Consider the following 7,416-nt stretch of genomic DNA (forward strand, 5'->3'; position numbering starts at 1 on the left):
CCGCCGATAAATCAGCGACGCGTTGCCACGAATTGGCAACGAATCAGCATAAATTAATATTGTCCTAGTGCTAAATATTTCTTTGAACAATTCTTACGGAGCAGCAGCGAGAAAATATACCTTGTTACCGAGATGGGAGCGTGTGAACGAATTCGTGCGAGTGTTTCGCAATTTTGGAAATTCGCTGCCAGAATATACACGAGCTACGTGGAAGATCAGCATCGTCGCGTGCATCTAAACGGAATATACCTATCTCTGTGCGCGATCGATCACTTCGATCGAGCAATCGAGCGTTTCATCCACCGATGTAGGGAACATCGTCGCGAAAGAAAAAGGTAAGAGAAAAGCTGGCCTTACGTATCTGTAATTAAAACAGGCACAAACTTTCGAGAAAGCTGCCTGTGGCGCGTATCGCGCCCACTCGTACGCAGCCACGCATACGCTTCTCCATGCGTACAGTATGCAAATGCATCGAGGTCGATCGGTCTGCCGAGTACCCGCAATGCAACCGGTAATTCACGCCGCATTACTTTCAAACTGCACGCCTTTTTTTGAGCCACTTCACTGTATCGCGAAACAGACGAATCGATCAGAAACCAAAACTGCCTTCGAAGTTTCACCTCGAGAATCGAAAGGGAAAACCGTAAAGAAACTTCCTTTTACACTATACACCAAAAACAAAAAAAAAAAACGATAACACTCACTCTTGTCTGAAATCGATTTGCGGATCGACCTGGATCGAGCCAGGGGTTAATTCGGTCGAACGATTCAGGATGGCTGGATCGTTCGTTTTCTTGGTCGGGCCCCACCGACGAAATTCGTATCGAGGCTCGAGCGGTTCTGCCGGAGCACGATGCCGAGCGGAGTGAAGCGAGCGAACGAGCTAGCGGCGCTCTCCGGCTATTTTCAGCCTCGAGCCGAGCCCGCGTTGCCTCTCCTCACGCTACGCGCCGCCGTTCCTCCGCGTTGCACGCAAAACACACCGTGTTGCTGTCGCTTCTCGCAACGACGGTGTCTTGCCTCGTCGTTTGAACGAATTACGAGCAAGTTCGATAATAAACAGGTTCGTCAAACGATCCTAAAAAGATAACGAAACTATCCTAAACAGATATTTAAACTAGTAGATATTATTTCGCGTATGACTCGTTTCTATACTTTTGGATGTCTCGTTTCGTGTTCTCGGAGTATATTTTATGTGCGTGTCTGAGAAACGTATGACTAACGTCGGTACAAGGAACGGCTGTTATTTATTATTGCAACATATGTAATTACAAGTTTCATTGAGTCGATGTTACAATTTTGCAATTGCCTCGTCGCTGTTGGCAATGTTTGCCAAATTCTCTTGTATCGAGAAATAGACTTGATTCAAGCGTACAGAGAATTCCGACAGTGGTCAGACGAAGCGTTTTCCATGAAATTACCCTTATAACGCACCACCGACAGAGAGTAAATTCTGGTGTATTGATCGCACTTGGTTGTTCCCGGCTGTTGGTATTCGTTCACGTGTCTCGTCAGCGGGTCTGCAGTGAATAAAGTAGAATAGGAATTTTTTAGCAGGATATATTTTTTAACGATTGCGTGACGTTAGATGGCGAGATTATTTAACGTTGTACTGTTTTTCTTTTTTTTTATTTTGAGTGGCTATTGTTTAGAAAGGATGTAAAAAGATTTTTCTGAAATTTATTTCTTACGATACTATTTTTTCGTCCATTGTTATTACCTACTTCACGTCGATAAAAATTAACGCGCGACGAACGTTAACAAGTTATAGATAGAAATTCAGTGCGATACAACGATATATCTTAACTTATGTTGACTACGATCTACGCGATCGAGATAGACGCTAGATCCGCGATAAATCTTCTACCCCTGTTTGTTTTATACGACCTCGGTGCTGAGCTACTGGTTGATTGACTTGCTTTGATCGATGGTTATCGCAGATTTATTGCTCGATAGAAGAGAACTTGTTAAAATTCTCACCGTGCGATAAATTCTTCCTGCACGATGTGAATTCGGTAGAAAGAAAAAGAAAAAAAGGAAGAAAGGAGAGTATAACGAAAGGTAACAGCGTGTATCGATGTTGACTATAGAAATTTCGTATAAAATAGAATTCACCGAGGTGTCACGCGATACGATTCACGGCTCTATGGTGTTACGCAGGAAAGCATGTGTCATTCCTTACACTGCACTTCGTCCTCTTTGCGTGTACCTTAAAATAGAACTATAGAGAAGCATCGAAGTAATCGAACGACGATATAACATTATTTCTATATTTGGAGCTTCACGGAAGGGTGTCTCTATAAATCACAGAGAAATCTCCCTTAGGACTCAAATTAAACAAACCTCAACCAAAATGGCATCCGCTCGAAGAAAGCACGATCCACGAAGACTCAAAATGTCAGTATCCAACCGTAAAATATCGTTGACAAATGGTCGATTCTTGGCCTTCTCGCGATTCTTCTCCGACCGAAGAGCAATAAGCCGCGCGTCAAACGCGAGGAATTATTGACTTTATCTGTCCCTATCCTAGCGCCCCCTCTTTATATCGTGTAGCGCGGCAAATACGCGGTGGCTTTTTATCGAATATGGCAAACTTACCTAGACAATAAATCGCCTTAACCTGACCCGAGTGATCCCTTTATTGCCGGGCCCTTCGAAACGAGGGAAGGTTTGGCCCGCTCACTCTTTCGTGCTTCTTCGCGCAAATAAATTTGCACCGGCCGACCTGTACGCGTTGGAATCTGCCGGGGGAGCGTAATTTATTTTCACCCGTCTGCACCGAAGGCAATTGCATCATTTATATACGGACGCCGGACCGCTAAGGGTGGAAATTTGAAATTAAAACCCTGCCGAGCCGCAGCAACGATGGAAACTTTTGTTACGAGGTGTTCGACATTTCTCGCGATTTCAAATTGAAAGTGTATAAGAAATTGAGCAGATCGATAGAAAACAGTCACATGCCACAAATGTCATAAATTTAGAAAGGAGGACAATTTTTAGGTGAAAGCTTTTCCAGAAAATGTATCGGATTGGAATCGCTTTAAATGTTAAATAAATGCCAACTATTCTCATACAATAATAAATTAATCTTTGATTTATTAGCTTTTGTCACTTTTAAATGTTGAATCAATTTGGCATATTTTATTGGCAAATAAATTTGGTAGTACAGTCGAAGTACAACAAATTTTTAGTTAATCTCGCGTATTTGTATTATTTTGCTATAAATATTTTCTTCTCTTCCCGTTTCATTTGTCCTCGTTAGAAAAACGTTTTCTTCTTTTTCTTACTGTATTCAAGTGGAGTAAGCGAGTAGTATTATCCCCATCTTTAAAATCTTTAAAATCTAAGTATCTTCTTACGAGCTTTCAAGAAAACCAAGTATATTGGCCTTCTATCTATATTCTATTTGTTTGCTTTCTTTGACGTGAAATTTTCATACGATCTATATAAATCATGGTAATACAAAAACGTACATGAGATGTTATATCGATACATGGAAAATGGTTAAATGAAAGCTAAGAGAAACTAATTGATAATAAAAAGAATAAAAAAACATTGATACAGATGTGACACGTTCCCTTTTTCCACTAAACCTCTCAATTGTTAGCCGACAATCGAGGGAACGAGCTTGGCTACATCGAGGACTTCTCTTTATCGATGTATTAAAGCTCTTAATACCAGCTTGAACTTGTACAAACGCTGTTATATCGGACATGGCTTAAGCCCCGTTCAAACTTTCCCTTATGAATAAGTATTTCTCGGTGTCGCGAGAAACCTTGTCCGTTCCATTGCATTTATTAATTATACTCCGTGCAATGGATGGAATATTCGATTGGATAAAATGGAAACGAATAAACGGGAGAATGCGAAGCATAAATTGGATGCGCAGCACTTTGCGGACGGAAATTCGTGTTTCGTTTTCCCCTCCGAGCTTTTTCGAAATTAACATTCTACAAGCAAAGCGTCAAGTATTTAGCTGTAAAAGTTAATATTTTAGTGGGTTTGTTTGTGAATTGTTAAAGGTTCAGTGTCGAATATACCAAGCAAAAAAAAAAAAAAAAAAAGGAAAAAAGGAAGGGGAAAAAAAATAAGTATCTTCTTACGAGCTTTCAAGAAAACCAAGTATATTGGCCTTCTATCTATATTCTATTTGTTTGCTTTCTTTGACGTGAAATTTTCATACGATCTATATAAATCATGGTAATACAAAAACGTACATGAGATGTTATATCGATACATGGAAAATGGTTAAATGAAAGCTAAGAGAAACTAATTGATAATAAAAAGAATAAAAAAACATTGATACAGATGTGACACGTTCCCTTTTTCCACTAAACCTCTCAATTGTTAGCCGACAATCGAGGGAACGAGCTTGGCTACATCGAGGACTTCTCTTTATCGATGTATTAAAGCTCTTAATACCAGCTTGAACTTGTACAAACGCTGTTATATCGGACATGGCTTAAGCCCCGTTCAAACTTTCCCTTATGAATAAGTATTTCTCGGTGTCGCGAGAAACCTTGTCCGTTCCATTGCATTTATTAATTATACTCCGTGCAATGGATGGAATATTCGATTGGATAAAATGGAAACGAATAAACGGGAGAATGCGAAGCATAAATTGGATGCGCAGCACTTTGCGGACGGAAATTCGTGTTTCGTTTTCCCCTCCGAGCTTTTTCGAAATTAACATTCTACAAGCAAAGCGTCAAGTATTTAGCTGTAAAAGTTAATATTTTAGTGGGTTTGTTTGTGAATTGTTAAAGGTTCAGTGTCGAATATACCAAGAAAAAAAAAAAAAAAAAAAGGGAAACAGGAAAGGGAAAAAAAAAAGAATAAAATTTGAAAATATCGCAATATCTGTATACTCAGTCAATATTTTATTTACTAGCAAACCGTTATTATTTTCGAACGAGTTAAAACGTAATTCGATATGGAGATACGATGTCGTCGTATTTGCGGTTTAGGCTTTCAAATAAAATATCGCTCGATTGAATAAAGCAACGCTTATCGACGGTAACGATGCAGAATCATAGATGTTTCGAACAAAACTGGCGAATTTTAAAAAAAAGGAAACAAGAGGTAATTTTCGTTTCCCTAGGAAAACAAACGGAGATAAAGGGATCGCGAATTGAGACAAGTAAAAGTGATTTATTGTTTCAACAAGAATATCATTCCACGGAGATTCGCACCGTTTCGAATCTATTTCATTGGAGGGCGAACCAAGGTATTTTCGGATAACAATAAAAGTTCCGACACGCCCGTTTCCACTAGCGCATCGATGGTTTACCAAGCCAGGCCACGACATCGTCCTCGTCGACCTTAATTTTCGACACCCAGGAACTGTTGCGAGTTGGCAGAGACTAGACAACCACCGAATCCGCAGTCGCGGTTTCAGCTCCGACACCGAGGGTGATCGAAAAATTTTTTCCCTGTTTATTTCCGTTTCATTCGAAAATAAACGAAATCAGATTCTGTTACGCGATTCTGTTTATACGCTAATAACTTTTTCCCTCGATATTTTGTTTTTAATATCGATTAGTATCGTTTTTCATGTTCCTATAATTCGACGACGTATATATAGTTCATTAATTTCGGTTAAGTTATCGTAATCGAGCAACTAGAACGCTGTCACACGCCACAGAGTATATTTGAAGAGATTTCGTAGAGCTGTCGTATACACCGAATCGGTCGAGTAAGAGAAACGTTGCGAAACTTTTCGTGAAAAAATCTCTTTGACACGCAGTTCGACACGTGCAGCCTGCTCGGGATATGGACTTCGAATCTAATTTGTTCAATACGCAATGGAACTTTCGACCTCGTGGAATATAATGTTGACGTGAATTTTGGACAGCGTAAATGAAGTGACAACCGGACTTTGTTGCGCAACTGGAGAAAATAGAGTGCTCCTGGTGGTGGGCAACTGCTAACTGGGGTACGAAGTTAATCTCGGACTCGTCAACCGCACGAGATTAGCATATAAATTTGTCAAAATGCTTTGTCTACGCGGCCGCGACGAGCTTATGTGTTGGTATGACCGTTTTATAACGTCGACCGTACTTCTTGATTATTTTCCCTTTGTTGATTCGTTACATTCGTTCGTGTTGAACGCGATATTTCCCGTAGATTGCTCGTCCCTTCGGTTACACTCGCTCGTATTCGAAAGTTCTCCTATGAATAGAAACAAGCATAACAATAACTAATCTAGCGAGCCTCTAGACGAAGTGCTTCGAAAATAATAGCTTTGCGCGTTGTTTCGTAATGACCGGAACTTGTACATTATCGAATACATTGCGCGAATCCTCCTCGGTACCGAACTTCGTACGTCATTCTTCGCGAAATGCTAATCACGTTATTACGTTAAAACAGAAACGTCGAATATGTAACCGGTTCGATGGTAACCATCGAAGAACGCGTCAAGGTGATTCAATCAGGAATAGGATACGTTCGATCTTGGCCAGGATAATTCATGATCTTATCACGGACTAGCTAGGCTATCGTTGCATCGTAGTCAGCTACTTAATACGCAGTTACCAATACGTTGAGAATTTCGTTACAGCAGGTGGCAGGTATACTGAAACCCTTAGGCCACACGCAGACACGGAGGATTGAATTATTTCACCACGATTCCCACAACCGGCCGCAAGCCTAATTACGAATAGAGGTGAGTTTAGAAACTGGCAGACGGCTGCAAGTTCAATTAAATTGTTATTCGTCTCTCTTCGCTTCCATTACTTCCGCGGCTAGCAGCCCAAGATCCATCGAATCCGACCGACGCGACGCGTCGATACGGAATGTACCAATTCTACGAACTATCAACTCACAATGAATAGAAAATAGAGGCGTATTTGAATTCTTGCCGAACGTCTTGATTAAATTAATCGACGAATACGGTTACTCTCGAAGAAGAATTATCTGCGTGTTATCGGATGAAAAATTGTCTCGTCAAGCGTAAAGTAGTAGCAATCGGGGATGGAAGATAGAAATTAATGGAAAAAATTTGGGATCTGCGACATAAAGAAAAACAGGGGATTTGGGGCACGGAGCCAAGAGGCGAGAGGAGTAGATGGAATCAGTTTCCTCGCTGGCGTCTGTTTAGTCTCGCGTAGGATCTCTAAATCGCCGGTGTTTGTTTCGCAAGCAAAGAAACGTTGCCGCGCATCGAAATCCTTCATGGACCAACTCTAACACACAGACAACATTTGGAATGGTTTTTTCGAGCCAGTTCGTGGCCCGCTGAGTCGATGTTGATCCATTGCGTTTCAAGTTAAAAGCTTCTTGGTCAATCGTTGGCCGAGTAGAAACGGTAAGCAGTCCCCGGTAGACGACGTTGAAACGCGGCGGAATCGTGAAAATTGTTTGCCCTGGATCCGCGGTAAATTCTCTGCGAACCGCAAGACGCCACGGTAAATGGAA

At 41.0% G+C, this 7,416-nt stretch overlaps 1 protein-coding gene across 11 annotated transcripts in view; it reads right to left on the reverse strand.

The window, feature by feature from the left end:
• LOC100749661 (ryanodine receptor) overlaps positions 1–860 on the reverse strand; it is a 42,814-nt gene extending 41,954 nt beyond the window's left edge. For all 11 annotated transcript variants that reach the window (XM_012394776.3, XM_033318641.1, XM_033318643.1 and 8 more), the window contains exon 1: positions 705–860. The gene's annotated coding sequence lies outside the window, so the exon portion shown is untranslated. The remainder of the gene's footprint in view (positions 1–704) is intronic.
• Positions 861–7,416: the final 6,556 nt, after the last annotated feature.

This window comes from Bombus impatiens, unplaced genomic scaffold, assembly GCF_000188095.3.
Source record: "Bombus impatiens unplaced genomic scaffold, BIMP_2.2 scf_0017, whole genome shotgun sequence".
In the NCBI taxonomy this organism is placed as follows: Eukaryota; Metazoa; Arthropoda; class Insecta; order Hymenoptera; family Apidae; genus Bombus; species Bombus impatiens.